General features: G+C 46.1%; 8 non-coding genes across 8 annotated transcripts; all 8 read left to right on the forward strand.

Annotated features, from left to right (window-relative positions):
• Positions 1 to 1,436: 1,436 nt before the first annotated feature.
• TRNAL-CAG (transfer RNA leucine (anticodon CAG)) lies at positions 1,437 to 1,519 on the forward strand. The gene has a single exon. It is a non-coding gene; the product is annotated as a tRNA-Leu (tRNA).
• A 1,131-nt stretch (positions 1,520 to 2,650) lies between these two features.
• On the forward strand, positions 2,651 to 2,733 carry TRNAL-CAG (transfer RNA leucine (anticodon CAG)). The gene has a single exon. It is a non-coding gene; the product is annotated as a tRNA-Leu (tRNA).
• Positions 2,734 to 3,861: 1,128 nt separating this feature from the next.
• Positions 3,862 to 3,944, forward strand: TRNAL-CAG (transfer RNA leucine (anticodon CAG)). Its single transcript has one exon. It is a non-coding gene; the product is annotated as a tRNA-Leu (tRNA).
• Positions 3,945 to 5,076: 1,132 nt separating this feature from the next.
• TRNAL-CAG (transfer RNA leucine (anticodon CAG)) lies at positions 5,077 to 5,159 on the forward strand. Its single transcript has one exon. It is a non-coding gene; the product is annotated as a tRNA-Leu (tRNA).
• Positions 5,160 to 6,291: 1,132 nt separating this feature from the next.
• TRNAL-CAG (transfer RNA leucine (anticodon CAG)) lies at positions 6,292 to 6,374 on the forward strand. Its single transcript has one exon. It is a non-coding gene; the product is annotated as a tRNA-Leu (tRNA).
• A 1,131-nt stretch (positions 6,375 to 7,505) lies between these two features.
• On the forward strand, positions 7,506 to 7,588 carry TRNAL-CAG (transfer RNA leucine (anticodon CAG)). Its single transcript has one exon. It is a non-coding gene; the product is annotated as a tRNA-Leu (tRNA).
• A 2,344-nt stretch (positions 7,589 to 9,932) lies between these two features.
• TRNAL-CAG (transfer RNA leucine (anticodon CAG)) lies at positions 9,933 to 10,015 on the forward strand. The gene has a single exon. It is a non-coding gene; the product is annotated as a tRNA-Leu (tRNA).
• A 4,759-nt stretch (positions 10,016 to 14,774) lies between these two features.
• Positions 14,775 to 14,857, forward strand: TRNAL-CAG (transfer RNA leucine (anticodon CAG)). Its single transcript has one exon. It is a non-coding gene; the product is annotated as a tRNA-Leu (tRNA).
• Positions 14,858 to 18,701: the final 3,844 nt, after the last annotated feature.

The following is an 18,701-nucleotide window of genomic DNA, read 5'->3' on the forward strand; positions in this document are numbered from 1 at the left end:
CACCCCATGTAGTCGATGATTGAGAATTAGTAGCAGTCACCACCGGATTCACTGTCAGGATGATCCATCCTCTCTCCTTCATCAGCTTCAGATCCCACTGTTTCCCTGAGCAGGAAGGTCTGGAATTGAAAATACAGAGGACATTAAACAACATTCACTCAGTACATGGCACACATTTTGGTTTATACGCTCGAAATTGAGCCATGAGCGAGGTGTGAAGAGTGTCAGGATGGCCGAGTGGTCTAAGGCGCTGCGTTCAGATCGCAGCCTCCCTTGGAGGTGTGGATTCAAATCCCACTTCTGACAAGTGTATTTTGCGAGGTGGATACATTTTTGGACTTTTTTTTCCCAAGCACCGTATCAAAAACAATGTCAACAGTTTCTGTAAATTATCGATAAGATCTATTTTCCTTTGCTTGCACTAATTGCCTGAAGTTGGCTAAATCGCAGTAAATCGGTAAAGCAGGAAATCACAGCATCTTCAACAAATCGTGATAGAGGGGCAGAGATAAAGGTTTCGATCCTACATATCAAAAGCGCAGCTGTCAATAGTTCAGCAGGTTCACAGTGAAGAAGGTTCAGTGGCACCAGGGTCCCCTGCGTCCCAATCACAGCTGGTTTTTAACTTCTGTATTCAGGGGATGGGAGGGGTGTGTTGCATCGTGCACACACGGTGCCTGTTTCGCAGATAAGTTTTATTAAATACACAGAGAATAATATAGAGTCATTGGCCACGAGGAACACCTTCCCTGACCATTTATTCTCTCCGGTTCCACGTCACCGCGCCTACCATCCAACTCTAAAACTCAGGGGAGACTAACACTCCCTACCTCCCTTGGTGTGCATCATAGGCGTGCCCATGACGAACACAACATTTCTCCTTAACCAATACAAAAACAACATAGCTGCTCAAAAAAAAGATACTATACTAAACCAGTGTACAAGAATAGTACACAACAAGAAATGCCACATTCAGTCAATCCACCCCAAATCCTTGCAGCCGCGTTGAGCATGGCGGTCGAGGACTCAAACTGTACCGTTCAAGTCCTTGTCTCAGAGGCACTGAGTTGATTGGTATGGAGCCAGGCACCTCCTGATCTGAATCTTGAACTGGCTCCAAATTCTGCATGTCCACACCCCCTGTAGTAGATGATTGAGAATTAGTAGCAGTCGCCACCGGCCATGTGCACTGGCTCAAAATTCAGCATGTCCACACCCCATGTAGTAGATGATTGAGAATTAGTAGCAGTCACCACCGGATCCACTGTCAGGATGATCCATCCTCTCTCCTTCATCAGCTTCAGATCCCACTGTTTCCCTGAGCAGGAAGGTCTGGAATTGAAAATACAGAGGACATTAAACAACATTCACTCAGTACATGGCACTCATTTTGGTTTATAAGCTGGAAATTGAGCCATCAGTGCAGTGTCAAGAGTGTCAGGATGGCCGAGTGGTCTAAGGCACTGCGTTCAGGTCGCAGTCTCCTTTGGAGACGTGGGTTCGAATCCCACTTCTGACAAGTGTCTCTTGCGAGGTGGATACATTTTTGGACTTTTTTTTTCCAAGCACCCGTATCAAAAACAATGTCAACAGTTTCTGTAAATTATCGATAAGATCTATTGTCCGTTGCTTGCACTAATTTCCTGAAGTTGGCTAAATCGCAGTAAATAGGTAAAGCGGGAAATCACAGCATCTTCAACAAATCGTGATAGAGGGGCAGAGATAAAGGTTTCGACCCTACATATCAAGAGCGCAGCTGTCAATAGTTCAGCAGGTTCACAGTGCAGAAGGTTCAGTGGCACCAGGGTCCCCTGCGTCCCAATCACAGCTGGTTTTTAACTTCTTTATTGAGGGCATGGGAGGGGTGTGTTGCATCGTGCACACACGGTGCCTGTTTCGCAGATAAGTTTTAATAAATACACAGAGAATAATACAGAGTCATTGGCCACGAGGAACACCTTCCCTGACCTTTTATTCTCTCCGGTTCCACGTCACCGCGCCTACCATCCAACTCCGAAACTCGGGGGAGACTAACACTCCCTACCTCCCTTGGTGTGCATCATAGGCGTGCCCATGACGAACACAACATTTCTCCTTAACCAATACAAAACAAACATAGCTGCTAAAAAAAAAGATACTATACTAATCCAGTATACAAGAATAGTACACAACAAGAAATGCCACATTCAGTCAATCCACCCCGAATCCTTGCAGCCGCGTTGAGCATGGCGGTCGAGGACTCAAACTGTACCGTTCAAGTCCTTGTCTCAGAGGCACTGAGTTGATTGGTATGGAGCCAGGCACCTCCTGATCTGAATCTTGAACTGGCTCCAAATTCTGCATGTCCACACCCCTTGTAGTAGATGATTGAGAATTAGTAGCAGTCACCACCGGCCATGTGCACTGGCTCAAACTTCTGCATGTCCACACCCCATGTAGTCGATGATTGCGAATTAGTAGCAGTCACCACCGGATTCACTGTCAGGATGATCCATCCTCTCTCCTTCATCAGCTTCAGATCCCACTGTTTCCCTGAGCAGGAAGGTCTGGAATTGAAAATACAGAGGACATTAAACAACATTCACTCAGTACATGGCACTCATTTTGGTTTATACGCTCAAAATTGAGCCATGAGGGAGGTGTGAAGAGTGTCAGGATGGCCGAGTGGTCTAAGGCGCTGCGTTCAGGTCGCAGCCTCCCTTGGAGGTGTGGGTTCAAATCCCACTTCTGACAAGTGTATTTTGCGAGGTGGATACATTTTTGGACTTTTTTTTCCCAAGCACCGTATCAAAAACAATGTCAACAGTTTCTGTAAATTATCGATAAGATCTATTTTCCGTTGCTTGCACTAATTGCCTGAAGTTGGCTAAATCGCAGTAAATCGGTAAAGCAGGAAATCACAGCATCTTCAACAAATCGTGATAGAGGGGCCGAGATAAAGGTTTCGACCCTACATATCAAAAGCGCAGCTGTCAATAGTTCAGCAGGTTCACAGTGCAGAAGGTTCAGTGGCACCAGGGTCCCCTGCGTCCCAATCACAGCTGGTTTTTAACTTCTGTATTCAGGGCATGGGAGGGGTGTGTTGCATCGTACACACACAGTGCCTGTTTTGCAAATAAGTTTTAATAAATACACAGAGAATAATATAGAGTCATTGGCCACGAGGAACACCTTCCCTGACCTTTTATTCTCTCCAGTTCCACGTCACCGCGCCTACCATCCAACTCCAAAACTCGGGGGAGACTAACACTCCCTACCTCCCTTGGTGTGCATCATAGGCGTGCCCATGACGAACACAACATTTCTCCTTAACCAATACAAAACAAACATAGCTGCTCAAAAAAAAGATACTATACTAAACCAGTATACAAGAATAGTACACAACAAGAAATGCCACATTCAGTCAATCCACCCCGAATCCTTGCAGCCGCGTTGAGCATGGCGGTCGAGGACTCAAACTGTACCGTTCAAGTCCTTGTCTCAGGCACTGAGTTGATTGGTATGGAGCCAGGCACCTCCTGATCTGAATCTTGAACTGGCTCCAAATTCTGCATGTCCACACCCCCTGTAGTAGATGATTGAGAATTAGTAGCAGTCACCACCAGCAATGTGCACTGGCTCAAAATTCAGCATGTCCACACCCCATGTAGTAGATGATTGAGAATTAGTAGCAGTCACCACCGGATCCACTGTCAGGATGATCCATCCTCTCTCCTTCATCAGCTTCAGATCCCACTGTTTCCCTGAGCAGGAAGGTCTGGAATTGAAAATACAGAGGACATTAAACAACATTCACTCAGTACATGGCACTCATTTTGGTTTATAAGCTGGAAATTGAGCCATCAGTGCAGTGTCAAGAGTGTCAGGATGGCCGAGTGGTCTAAGGCACTGCGTTCAGGTCGCAGTCTCCTTTGGAGGCGTGGGTTCGAATCCCCCTTCTGACAAGTGTCTTTTGCGAGGTGGATACATTTTTGGACTTTTTTTTTCCAAGCACCCGTATCAAAAACAATGTCAACAGTTTCTGTAAATTATCGATAAGATCTATTGTCCGTTGCTTGCACTAATTGCCTGAAGTTGGCTAAATCGCAGTAAATCGGTAAAGCAGGAAATCACAGCATCTTCAACAAATCGTGATAGAGGGGCCGAGATAAAGGTTTCGACCCTACATATCAAAAGCGCAGCTGTCAATAGTTCAGCAGGTTCACAGTGCAGAAGGTTCAGTGGCACCAGGGTCCCCTGCGTCCCAATCACAGCTGGTTTTTAACTTCTGTATTCAGGGCATGGGAGGGGTGTGTTGCATCGTGCACACACAGTGCCTGTTTTGCAAATAAGTTTTAATAAATACACAGAGAATAATATAGAGTCATTGGCCACGGGGGAACACCTTCCCTGACCTTTTATTCTCTCCGGTTCCACGTCACCGCGCCTACCATCCAACTCCAAAACTCGGGGGAGACTAACACTCCCTACCTCCCTTGGTGTGCATCATAGGCGTGCCCATGACGAACACAACATTTCTCCTTAACCAATACAAAACAAACATAGCTGCTCAAAAAAAAGATACTATACTAAACCAGTATACAAGAATAGTACACAACAAGAAATGCCACATTCAGTCAATCCACCCCGAATCCTTGCGGCCGCGTTGAGCATGGCGGTCGAGGACTCAAACTGTACCGTTCAAGTCCTTGTCTCAGAGGCACTGAGTTGATTGGTATGGAGCCAGGCACCTCCTGATCTGAATCTTGAACTGGCTCCAAATTCTGCATGTCCACACCCCCTGTAGTAGATGATTGAGAATTAGTAGCAGTCACCACCGGCCATGTGCACTGGCTCAAAATTCAGCATGTCCACACCCCATGTAGTAGATGATTGAGAATTAGTAGCAGTCACCACCGGATCCACTGTCAGGATGATCCATCCTCTCTCCTTCATCAGCTTCAGATCCCACTGTTTCCCTGAGCAGGAAAGTCTGGAATTGAAAATACAGAGGACATTAAAACACATTCACTCAGTACATGGCACTCATTTTGGTTTATAAGCTGGAAATTGAGCCATCAGTGCAGTGTCAAGAGTGTCAGGATGGCCGAGTGGTCTAAGGCACTGCGTTCAGGTCGCAGTCTCCTTTGGAGGCGTGGGTTCGAATCCCCCTTCTGACAAGTGTCTTTTGCGAGGTGGATACATTTTTGGACTTTTTTTTTCCAAGCACCCGTATCAAAAACAATGTCAACAGTTTCTGTAAATTATCGATAAGATCTATTGTCCGTTGCTTGCACTAATTGCCTGAAGTTGGCTAAATCGCAGTAAATCGGTAAAGCAGGAAATCACAGCATCTTCAACAAATCGTGATAGAGGGGCCGAGATAAAGGTTTCGACCCTACATATCAAAAGCGCAGCTGTCAATAGTTCAGCAGGTTCACAGTGCAGAAGGTTCAGTGGCACCAGGGTCCCCTGCGTCCCAATCACAGCTGGTTTTTAACTTCTGTATTCAGGGCATGGGAGGGGTGTGTTGCATCGTGCACACACAGTGCCTGTTTTGCAAATAAGTTTTAATAAATACACAGAGAATAATATAGAGTCATTGGCCACGGGGGAACACCTTCCCTGACCTTTTATTCTCTCCGGTTCCACGTCACCGCGCCTACCATCCAACTCCAAAACTCGGGGGAGACTAACACTCCCTACCTCCCTTGGTGTGCATCATAGGCGTGCCCATGACGAACACAACATTTCTCCTTAACCAATACAAAACAAACATAGCTGCTCAAAAAAAAGATACTATACTAAACCAGTATACAAGAATAGTACACAACAAGAAATGCCACATTCAGTCAATCCACCCCGAATCCTTGCGGCCGCGTTGAGCATGGCGGTCGAGGACTCAAACTGTACCGTTCAAGTCCTTGTCTCAGAGGCACTGAGTTGATTGGTATGGAGCCAGGCACCTCCTGATCTGAATCTTGAACTGGCTCCAAATTCTGCATGTCCACACCCCCTGTAGTAGATGATTGAGAATTAGTAGCAGTCACCACCGGCCATGTGCACTGGCTCAAAATTCAGCATGTCCACACCCCATGTAGTAGATGATTGAGAATTAGTAGCAGTCACCACCGGATCCACTGTCAGGATGATCCATCCTCTCTCCTTCATCAGCTTCAGATCCCACTGTTTCCCTGAGCAGGAAAGTCTGGAATTGAAAATACAGAGGACATTAAAACACATTCACTCAGTACATGGCACTCATTTTGGTTTATAAGCTGGAAATTGAGCCATCAGTGCAGTGTCAAGAGTGTCAGGATGGCCGAGTGGTCTAAGGCGCTGCGTTCAGGTCGCAGTCTCCTTTGGAGGCGTGGGTTCGAATCCCACTTCTGACAAGTGTCTTTTGCGAGGTGGATACATTTTTGGACTTTTTTTTTCCAAGCACCCGTATCAAAAACAATGTCAACAGTTTCTGTAAATTATCGATAAGATCTATTGTCCGTTGCTTGCACTAATTTCCTGAAGTTGGCTAAATCGCAGTAAATCGGTAAAGCGGGAAATCACAGCATCTTCAACAAATCGTGATAGAGGGGCAGAGATAAAGGTTTCGACCCTACATATCAAGAGCTCAGCTGTCAATAGTTCAGCAGGTTCACAGTGCAGAAGGTTCAGTGGCACCAGGGTCCCCTGCGTCCCAATCACAGCTGGTTTTTAACTTCTGTATTCAGGGCATGGGAGGGGTGTGTTGCATCGTGCACACACGGTGCCTGTTTCGCAGATAAGTTTTAATAAATACACAGAGAATAATATAGAGTCATTGGCCACGAGGAACACCTTCCCTGACCTTTTATTCTCTCCGGTTCCACGTCACCGCGCCTACCATCCAACTCCAAAACTCGGGGGAGACTAACACTCCCTACCTTCCTTGGTGTGCATCATAGGCGTGCCCATGACGAACACAACATTTCTCCTTAACCAATACAAAACAAACATAGCTGCTCAAAAAAAAGATACTATACTAATCCAGTATACAAGAATAGTACACAACAAGAAATGCCACATTCAGTCAATCCACCCCGAATCCTTGCAGCCGCGTTGAGCATGGCGGTCGAGGACTCAAACTGTACCGTTCAAGTGCTTGTCTCAGAGGCACTGAGTTGATTGGTATGGAGCCAGGCACCTCCTGATCTGAATCTTGAACTGGCTCCAAATTCTGCATGTCCACACCCCCTGTAGTAGATGATTGAGAATTAGTAGCAGTCGCCACCGGCCATGTGCACTGGCTCAAAATTCAGCATGTCCACACCCCATGTAGTAGATGATTGAGAATTAGTAGCAGTCACCACCGGATTCACTGTCAGGATGATCCATCCTCTCTCCTTCATCAGCTTCAGATCCCACTGTTTCCCTGAGCAGGAAGGTCTGGAATTGAAAATACAGAGGACATTAAACAACATTCACTCAGTACATTGCACTCATTTTGGTTTATAAGCTGGAAATTGAGCCATCAGTGCAGTGTCAAGAGTGTCAGGATGGCTGAGTGGTCTAAGGCGCTGCGTTCAGGTCGCAGTCTCCTTTGGAGGCGTGGGTTCGAATCCCACTTCTGACAAGGGTCTTTTGCGAGGTGGATACATTTTTTGACTTTTTTTTTCCAAGCACCCGTATCAAAAACAATGTCAACAGTTTCTGTAAATTATCGATAAGATCTATTGTCCGTTGCTTGCACTAATTTCCTGAAGTTGGCTAAATCGCAGTAAATCGGTAAAGCGGGAAATCACAGCATCTTCAACAAATCGTGATAGAGGGGCAGAGATAAAGGTTTCGAACCTACATATCAAGAGCGCAGCTGTCAATAGTTCAGCAGGTTCACAGTGCAGAAGGTTCAGTGGCACCAGGGTCCCCTGCGTCCCAATCACAGCTGGTTTTTAACTTCTGTATTCAGGGCATGGGAGGGGTGTGTTGCATCGTGCACACACGGTGCCTGTTTCGCAGATAAGTTTTAATAAATACACAGAGAATAATATAGAGTCATTGGCCACGAGGAACACCTTCCCTGACCTTTCATTCTCTCCGGTTCCACGTCACCGCGCCTACCATCCAACTCCAAAACTCGGGGGAGACTAACACTCCCTACCTTCCTTGGTGTGCATCATAGGCGTGCCCATGACGAACACAACATTTCTCCTTAACCAATACAAAACAAACATAGCTGCTCAAAAAAAAGATACTATACTAATCCAGTATACAAGAATAGTACACAACAAGAAATGCCACATTCAGTCAATCCACCCCGAATCCTTGCAGCCGCGTTGAGCATGGCGGTCGAGGACTCAAACTGTACCGTTCAAGTGCTTGTCTCAGAGGCACTGAGTTGATTGGTATGGAGCCAGGCACCTCCTGATCTGAATCTTGAACTGGCTCCAAATTCTGCATGTCCACACCCCTTGTAGTAGATGATTGAGAATTAGTAGCAGTCACCACCGGCCATGTGCACTGGCTCAAACTTCTGCATGTCCACACCCCATGTAGTCGATGATTGAGAATTAGTAGCAGTCACCACCGGATTCACTGTCAGGATGATCCATCCTCTCTCCTTCATCAGCTTCAGATCCCACTGTTTCCCTGAGCAGGAAGGTCTGGAATTGAAAATACAGAGGACATTAAACAACATTCACTCAGTACATGGCACTCATTTTGGTTTATACGCTCGAAATTGAGCCATGAGCGAGGTGTGAAGAGTGTCAGGATGGCCGAGTGGTCTAAGGCGCTGCATTCAGATCTCAGCCTCCCTTGGAGGTGTGGATTCAAATCCCACTTCTGACAAGTGTATTTTGCGAGGTGGATACATTTTTGGACTTTTTTTTCCCAAGCACCGTATCAAAAACAATGTCAACAGTTTCTGTAAATTATCGATAAGATCTATTTTCCGTTGCTTGCACTAATTGCCTGAAGTTGGCTAAATCGCAGTAAATCGGTAAAGCAGGAAATCACAGCATCTTCAACAAATCGTGATAGAGGGGCAGAGATAAAGGTTTCGACCCTACATATCAAAAGCGCAGCTGTCAATAGTTCAGCAGGTTCACAGTGCAGAAGGTTCAGTGGCACCAAGGTCCCCTGCGTCCCAATCACAGATGGTTTTTAACTTCTGTATTCAGGGGATGGGAGGGGTGTGTTGCATCGTGCACACACGGTGCCTGTTTCGCAGATAAGTTTTATTAAATACACAGAGAATAATATAGAGTCATTGGCCACGAGGAACACCTTCCCTGACCATTTATTCTCTCCGGTTCCACGTCACCGCGCCTACCATCCAACTCTAAAACTCAGGGGAGACTAACACTCCCTACCTCCCTTGGTGTGCATCATAGGCGTGCCCATGACGAACACAACATTTCTCCTTAACCAATACAAAGCAAACATAGCTGCTCAAAAAAAAGATACTATACTAAACCAGTGTACAAGAATAGTACACAACAAGAAATGCCACATTCAGTCAATCCACCCCGAATCCTTGCAGCCGCGTTGAGCATGGCGGTCGAGGACTCAAACTGTACCGTTCAAGTCCTTGTCTCAGAGGCACTGAGTTGATTGGTATGGAGCCAGGCACCTCCTGATCTGAATCTTGAACTGGCTCCAAATTCTGCATGTCCACACCCCCTGTAGTAGATGATTGAGAATTAGTAGCAGTCGCCACCGGCCATGTGCACTGGCTCAAAATTCAGCATGTCCACACCCCATGTAGTAGATGATTGAGAATTAGTAGCAGTCACCACCGGATCCACTGTCAGGATGATCCATCCTCTCTCCTTCATCAGCTTCAGATCCCACTGTTTCCCTGAGCAGGAAGGTCTGGAATTGAAAATACAGAGGACATTAAACAACATTCACTCAGTACATGGCACTCGTTTTGGTTTATAAGCTGGAAATTGAGCCATCAGTGCAGTGTCAAGAGTGTCAGGATGGCCGAGTGGTCTAAGGCGCTGCGTTCAGGTCGCAGTCTCCTTTGGAGACGTGGGTTCGAATCCCACTTCTGACAAATGTCTTTTGCGAGGTGGATACATTTTTGGACTTTTTTTTTCCAAGCACCCGTATCAAAAACAATGTCAACAGTTTCTGTAAATTATCGATAAGATCTATTGTCCGTTGCTTGCACTAATTTCCTGAAGTTGGCTAAATCGCAGTAAATAGGTAAAGCGGGAAATCACAGCATCTTCAACAAATCGTGATAGAGGGGCAGAGATAAAGGTTTCGACCCTACATATCAAGAGCGCAGCTGTCAATAGTTCAGCAGGTTCACAGTGCAGAAGGTTCAGTGGCACCAGGGTCCCCTGCGTCCCAATCACAGCTGGTTTTTAACTTCTTTATTGAGGGCATGGGAGGGGTGTGTTGCATCGTGCACACACAGTGCCTGTTTTGCAGAGAAGTTTTAATAAATACACAAAGAATAATATGGAGTCTTTAGCCACGAGGAACACCTTCCCCTACCTTTTATTCTCTCCGATTCCACATCACCGCACCTACCATCCAACTCCAAAACTCGGGGGAGACTAACACTCCCTACCTCCCTTGGTGTGCATCATGGGCGTGCCCATGACGAACACAACATTTCTCCTTAACCAATACAAAACAAACATAGCTGCTCAAAAAAAAGATACTATACTAATCCAGTATACAAGAATAGTACACAACAATAAATACCACATTCAGTCAATCCACCCCGAATCCTTGCAGCCGCGTTGAGCATGGCGGTCGAGGACTCAAATTGTACCCTTCAAGTCCTTGTCTCAGAGGCACTGAGTTGATTGGTATGGAGCCAGGCACCTCCTGATCTGAATCTTGAACTGGCTCCAAATTCTGCATGTCCACACCCCCTGTAGTAGATGATTGAGAATTAGTAGCAGTCACCACCGGCCATATGCACTGGCTCAAAATTCTGCAAGTCCACACCCCATGTAGTAGATGATTGAGAATTAGTAGCAGTCACCACAGGGTCCACTGTCAGGATGATCCATCCTCTCTCCTTCATCAGCTTCAGATCCCACTGTTTCCCTGAGCAGGAAGGTCTGGAATTGAAAATACAGAGGACATTAAATAAAATTCACTCAGTACATGGCACTCATTTTGGTTTATAAGCTGGAAATTGAGCCATCAGTCTGGTGTCAAGAGTGTAAGGATGGCCGGGTGGTCTAAGGTGCTGCATTCAGGTCACAGTCTCCCTTGGAGACGTGGGTTCAAACCCCTCTTATGACAAGTGTCTTTTGCGAGGTGGATACATTTTTTGACTTTTTTTTTCCAAGCACCCTTATCAAAAACAATGTCAACAGTTTCTGTAAATTATCAATAAGATCTATTGTCCGTTGCTTGCACTAATTGCCTGAAGTTGGCTAAATCGCAGTAAATCGGTAAAGCAGGAAATCACAGCATCTTCAACAAATCGTGATAGAGGGGCCGAGATAAAGGTTTCGACCCTACATATCAAAAGCACAGCTGTCAATAGTTCAGCAGGTTCACAGTGCAGAAGGTTCAGTGGCACCAGGGTCCCCTGCGTCCCAATCACAGCTGGTTTTTAACTTCTGTATTCAGGGCATGGGAGGGGTGTGTTGCATCGTGCACACACAGTGCCTGTTTCGCAAATAAGTTTTAATAAATACACAGAGAATAATATAGAGTCATTGGCCACGAGGAACACCTTCCCTGACCTTTTATTCTCTCCGGTTCCACGTCACCGTGCCTACCATCCAACTCCAAAACTCGGGGGAGACTAACACTCCCTACCTCCCTTGGTGTGCATCATAGGCGTGCCCATGACGAACACAACATTTCTCCTTAACCAATACAAAACAAACATAGCTGCTCAAAAAAAGGATACTATACTAAACCAGTATACAAGAATAGTACACAACAAGAAATGCCACATTCAGTCAATCCACCCCGAATCCTTGCAGCCGCGTTGAGCATGGCGGTCGAGGACTCAAACTGTACCGTTCAAGTCCTTGTCTCAGAGGCACTGAGTTGATTGGTATGGAGCCAGGCACCTCCTGATCTGAATCTTGAACTGGCTCCAAATTCTGCATGTCCACACCCCCTGTAGTAGATGATTGAGAATTAGTAGCAGTCACCACCGGCCATGTGCACTGGCTCAAAATTCAGCATGTCCACACCCCATGTAGTAGATGATTGAGAATTAGTAGCAGTCACCACCGGATCCACTGTCAGGATGATCCATCCTCTCTCCTTCATCAGCTTCAGATCCCACTGTTTCCCTGAGCAGGAAGGTCTGGAATTGAAAATACAGAGGACATTAAACAACATTCACTCAGTACATGGCACTCATTTTGGTTTATAAGCTGGAAATTGAGCCATGAGTGTCAGGATGGCCGAGTGGTCTATGGTGCTGCGTTCAAGTCGCAGTCTCCTTTGGAGGCGTGGGTTCGAATCCCCCTTCTGACAAGTGTCTTTTGCGAGGTGGATACATTTTTGGACTTTTTTTTTCCAAGCACCCATATCAAAAACAATGTCAACAGTTTCTGTAAATTATCGATAAGATCTATTGTCCGTTGCTTGCACTAATTTCCTGAAGTTGGCTAAATCGCAGTAAATCGGTAAAGCGGGAAATCACAGCATCTTCAACAAATCGTGATAGAGGGGCCGAGATAAAGGTTTTGACCCTACATATCAAAAGCACAGCTGTCAATAGTTCAGCAGGTTCACAGTGCAGAAGGTTCAGTGGCACCAGGGTCCCCTGCGTCCCAATCACAGCTGGTTTTTAACTTCTGTATTCAGGGCATGTGAGGGGTGTGTTGCATCGTGCACACACAGTGCCTGTTTCGCAAATAAGTTTTAATAAATACACAGAGAATAATATAGAGTCATTGGCCACGAGGAACACCTTCCCTGACCTTTTATTCTCTCCGGTTCCACGTCACCGCGCCTACCATCCAACTCCAAAACTGGGGGGAGACTAATACTCCCTACCTCCCTTGGTGTGCATCATAGGCGTGCCCATGACGAACACAACATTTCTCCTTAACCAATACAAAACAAACATAGCTGCTCAAAAAAAAGATACTATACTAAACCAGTATACAAGAATAGTACACAACAAGAAATGCCACATTCAGTCAATCCACCCCGAATCCTTGCAGCCGCGTTGAGCATGGCGGTCGAGGACTCAAACTGTACAGTTCAAGTTCTTGTCTCAGAGGCACTGAGTTGATTGGTATGGAGCCAGGCACCTCCTGATCTGAATCTTGAACTGGCTCCAAATTCTGCATGTCCACACCCCCTGTAGTAGATGATTGAGAATTAGTAGCAGTCACCACCGGCCATGTGCACTGGCTCAAAATTCAGCATGTCCACACCCCATGTAGTAGATGATTGAGAATTAGTAGCAGTCACCACCGGATCCACTGTCAGGATGATCCATCCTCTCTCCTTCATCAGCTTCAGATCCCACTGTATCCCTGAGCAGGAAGGTCTGGAATTGAAAATACAGAGGACATTAAAGAACATTCACTCAGTACATGGCACTCATTTTGGTTTATAAGCTGGAAATTGAGCCATCAGTGCAGTGTCACGAGTGTCAGGATGGCCGAGTGGTCTAAGGTGCTGCGTTCAGGTTGCAGTCTCCTTTGGAGGCGTGGGTTCGAATCCCCCTTCTGACAAGTGTCATTTGCGAGGTGGATACATTTTTTGACTTTTTTTTTCCAAGCACCCGTATCAAAAACAATGTCAACAGTTTCTGTAAATTATCGATAAGATCTATTGTCCGTTGCTTGCACTAATTTCCTGAAGTTGGCTAAATCGCAGTAAATCGGTAAAGCGGGAAATCACAGCATCTTCAACAAATCGTGATAGAGGGGCAGAGATAAAGGTTTCGACCCTACATATCAAGAGCGCAGCTGTCAATAGTTCAGCAGGTTCACAGTGCAGAAGGTTCAGTGGCACCAGGGTCCCCTGCGTCCCAATCACAGCTGGTTTTTAACTTCTGTATTCAGGGCATGGGAGGGGTGTGTTGCATCGTGCACACACAGAGCCTGTTCCGCAAATAAGTTTTAATAAATACACAGAGAATAATATAGAGTCATTGGCCACGAGGAACACCTTCCCTGTCCTTTTATTCTCTCCGGTTCCACGTCACCGCGCCTACCATCCAACTCCAAAACTCGGGGGAGACTAACACTCCCTACCTCCCTTGGTGTGCATCATAGGCGTGCCCATGACGAACACAACATTTCTCCTTAACCAATACAAAACAAACATAGCTGCTCAAAAAAAAGATACTATACTAAACCAGTATACAAGAATAGTACACAACAAGAAATGCCACATTCAGTCAATCCACCCCGAATCCTTGCAGCCGCGTTGAGCATGGCGGTCGAGGACTCAAACTGTAGCGTTCAAGTCCTTGTCTCAGAGGCACTGAGTTGATTGGTATGGAGCCAGGCACCTCCTGATCTGAATCTTGAACTGGCTCCAAATTCTGCATGTCCACACCCCCTGTAGTAGATGATTGAGAATTAGTAGCAGTCACCACCGGCCATGTGCACTGGCTCAAAATTCAGCATGTCCACACCCCATGTAGTAGATGATTGAGAATTAGTAGCAGTCACCACCGGATCCACTGTCAGGATGATCCATCCTCTCTCCTTCATCAGCTTCAGATCCCACTGTTTCCCTGAGCAGGAAGGTCTGGAATTGAAAATACAGAGGACATTAAACAACATTCACTCAGGACATGGCACTCATTTTGGTTTATAAGCTGGAAATTGAGCCATCAGTGCAGTGTTACGAGTGTCGGGATGGCCGAGTGGTCTAAGGCGCTGCGTTCAGGTCGCAGTCTCCTTTGGAGACGTGGGTTCGAATCCCCCTTCTGACAAGGGTCTTTTGCGAGGTGGATACATTTTTTGACTTTTTTTTTCCAAGCAACCGTATCAAAAACAATGTCAACAGTTTCTGTAAATTATCGATAAGATCTATTGTCCGTTGCTTGCACTAATTTCCTGAAGTTGGCTAAATCGCAGTAAATCGGTAAAGCGGGAAATCACAGCATCTTCAACAAATCGTGATAGAGGGGCAGAGATAAAGGTTTCGACCCTACATATCAAGAGCGCAGCTGTCAATAGTTCAGCAGGTTCACAGTGCAGAAGGTTCAGTGGCACCAGGGTCCCCTGCGTCCCAATCAGAGCTGGATTTTAACTTCTGTATTCAGGGCATGGGAGGGGTGTGTTGCATCGTGCACACACGGTGCCTGTTTCGCAGATAAGTTTTAATAAATACACAGAGAATAATATAGAGTCATTGGCCACGAGGAACACCTTCCCTGACCATTTATTCTCTCCGGTTCCACGTCACCGCGCCTACCATCCAACTCCAAAACTCAGGGGAGACTAACACTCCCTACCTCCCTTGGTGTGCATCATAGGCGTGCCCATGATGAACACAACATCTCTCCTTAACCAATACAAAACAAACATAGCTGCTCAAAAAAAAGATACTATACTAATCTAGTATACAAGAATAGTACACAACAAGAAATGCCACATTCAGTCAATCCACCCCGAATCCTTGCAGCCGCGTTGAGCATGGCGGTCGAGGACTCAAACTGTACTGTTCAAGTCCTTGTCTCAGAGGCACTGAGTTGATTGGTATGGAGCCAGGCACCTCCTGATCTGAATCTTGAACTGGCTCCAAATTCTGCATGTCCACACCCCTTGTAGTAGATGATTGAGAATAAGTAGCAGTCACACCACCGGCCATGTGCACTGGCTCAATCTTCTGCATGTCCACACCCCATGTAGTCGATGATTGAGAATTAGTAGCAGTCACCACCGGATTCACTGTCAGGATGATCCATCCTCTCTCCTTCATCAGCTTCAGATCCCACTGTTTCCCTGAGCAGGAAGGTCTGGAATTGAAAATACAGAGGACATTAAACAACATTCACTCAGTACATGGCACTCATTTTGGTTGATACGCTCGAAATTGAGCCATGAGCGTGGTGTGAAGAGTGTCAGGATGGCCGAGTGCTCTAAGGTGCTGCGTTCAGGCTGCAGCCTCCCTTGGAGACGTGGTTTCAAACCCCTCTTCTGACAAGTGTCTTTTGCGAGGTGGATACATTTTTGGACTTTTTTTTTTCAAGCACCCTTATCAAAAACAATGTCAACAGTTTCTGTAAATTATCGATAAGATCTATTTTCCGTTGCTTGCACTAATTGCCTGAAGTTGGCTAAATCGCAGTAAATCGGTAAAGCAGGAAATCACAGCATCTTCTACAAATCGTGATAGAGGGGCCGAGATAAAGGTTTCGACCCTACATATCAAAAGCGCAGCTGTCAATAGTTCAGCAGGTTCACTGTGCAGAAGGTTCAGTGGCTCCAGGGTCCCCTGCGTCCCAATCAGAGCTGGTTTTTAACTTCTGTATTCAGGGGATGGGAGGGGTGGGGGTGTCGCGTCGTGCACACACAGTGCCTGTTTTGCATAGAAGTTTTAATAAATACACAAAGAATAATATGGAGTCTTTGGCCACGAGGAACACCTTCCCCTACCTTTAATTCTCTCCGATTCCACATCACCGCACCTACCATCCAACTCCAAAACTCGGGGGAGACTAACACTCCCTACCTCCCTTGGTGTGCATCATGGGCGTGCCCATGACGAACACAACATTTCTCCTTAACCAATACAAAACAAACATAGCTGCTCAAAAAAAAGATACTATACTAATCCAGTATACGAGAATAGTACACAACAATAAATACCACATTCAGTCAATCCACCCCGAATCCTTGCAGCCGCGTTGAGCATGGTGGTCGAGGACTCAAACTGTACTGTTCAAGTCCTTGTCTCAGAGGCACTGAGTTGATTGGTATGGAGCCAGGCACCTCCTGATCTGAATCCTGAACTGGCTCCACATTCTGCATGTCCACACCCCCTGTAGTAGATGATTGAGAATTAGTAGCAGTCACCACCGGCCATATGCACTGGCTCAATATTCTGCAAGTCCACACCCCATGTAGTAGATGATTGAGAATTAGTAGCAGTCACCACAGGGTCCACTGTCAGGATGGTCCATCCTCTCTCCTTCATCAGCTTCAGATCCCACTGTTTCCCTGAGCAGGAAGGTCTGGAATTGAAAATACAGAGGACATTAAATAACATTCACTCAGTACATGGCACTCATTTTGGTTTATAAGCTGGAAATTGAGCCATCAGTCTGGTGTCAAGAGTGTCAGGATGGCCGGGTGGTCTAAGGTGCTGCATTCAGGTCACAGTCTTCCTTGGAGACGTGGGTTCAAACCCCTCTTCTGACAAGTGTCTTTGCAAGGTGGATACATTTTTGGACTTTTTTTTCCAAGCACCCTTATCAAAAACAATGGCAACAGTTTCTGTAAATTATCGATAAGATCTATTGTCCGTTGCTTGCACTAATTGCCTGAAGTTGGCTAAATCGCAGTAAATCGGTAAAGCAGGAAATCACAGCATCTTCAACAAATGGTGATAGAGGGGCCGAGATAAAGGTTTCGACCCTACATATCAAAAGCACAGCTGTCCATAGTTCAGCAGGTTCACAGTGCAGAAGGTTCAGTGGCACCAGGGTCCCCTGCGTCCCAATCACAGCTGGTTTTTAACTTCTGTATTCTGGGCATGGGAGGGGTGTGTTGCATCGTGCACACCCAGTGCCTGTTTCGCAAATAAGTTTTAATAAATACACAGAGAATAATTTAGAGTCATTGGCCACGAGGAACACCTTCCCTGGCCTTTTATTCTCTCCGGTTCCACGTCACCGCGCCTACCATCCAACTCCAAAACTCGGGGGAGACTAACACTCCCTACCTCCCTTGGTGTGCATCATAGGCGTGCCCATGACGAACACAACATTTCTCCTTAACCAATACAAAACAAACATAGCTGCTCAAAAAAAAGATACTATACTAATCCAGTATACAAGAATAGTACACAACAAGAAATGCCACATTCAGTCAATCCACCCCGAATCCTTGCAGCCGCGTTGAGCATGGCGGTCGAGGACTCAAACTGTACCGTTCAAGTCCTTGTCTCAGAGGCACTGAGTTGATTGGTATGGAGCCAGGCACCTCCTGATCTGAATCTTGAACTGGCTCCAAATTCTGCATGTCCACACCCCTTGTAGTAGATGATTGAGAATTAGTAGCAGTCACCACCGGCCATGTGCACTGGCTCAAACTTCTGCATGTCCACACCCCATGTAGTCGATGATTGAGAATTAGTAGCAGTCACCACCGGATTCACTGTCAGGATGATCCATCCTCTCTCCTTCATCAGCTTCAGATCCCACTGTTTCCCTGAGCAGGAAGGTCTGGAATTGAAATACAGAGGACATTAAACAACATTCACTCAGTACATGGCACTCATTTTGGTTTATACGCTCGAAATTGAGCCATGAGGGAGGTGTGAAGAGTGTCAGGATGGCTGAGTGGTCTAAGGTGCAGCGTTCAGGTCGCAACCTCCCTTGGAGGCGTGGGTTCGAATCCCCCTTCTGACAAGTGTCTTTTGCGAGGTGGATACATTTTTGGACTTTTTTTTCCCAAGCACCCGTATCAAAAACAATGTCAACAGTTTCTGTAAATTATCGATAAGATCTATTGTCTGTTGCTTGCACTAATTTCCTGAAGTTGGCTAAATCGCAGTAAATCGGTAAAGCGGGAAATCACAGCATCTTCAACAAATCGTGATAGAGGGGC

This window comes from Pleurodeles waltl, unplaced genomic scaffold (genome assembly GCF_031143425.1).
Source record: "Pleurodeles waltl isolate 20211129_DDA unplaced genomic scaffold, aPleWal1.hap1.20221129 scaffold_39, whole genome shotgun sequence".
Taxonomy (NCBI): domain Eukaryota; kingdom Metazoa; phylum Chordata; class Amphibia; order Caudata; family Salamandridae; genus Pleurodeles; species Pleurodeles waltl.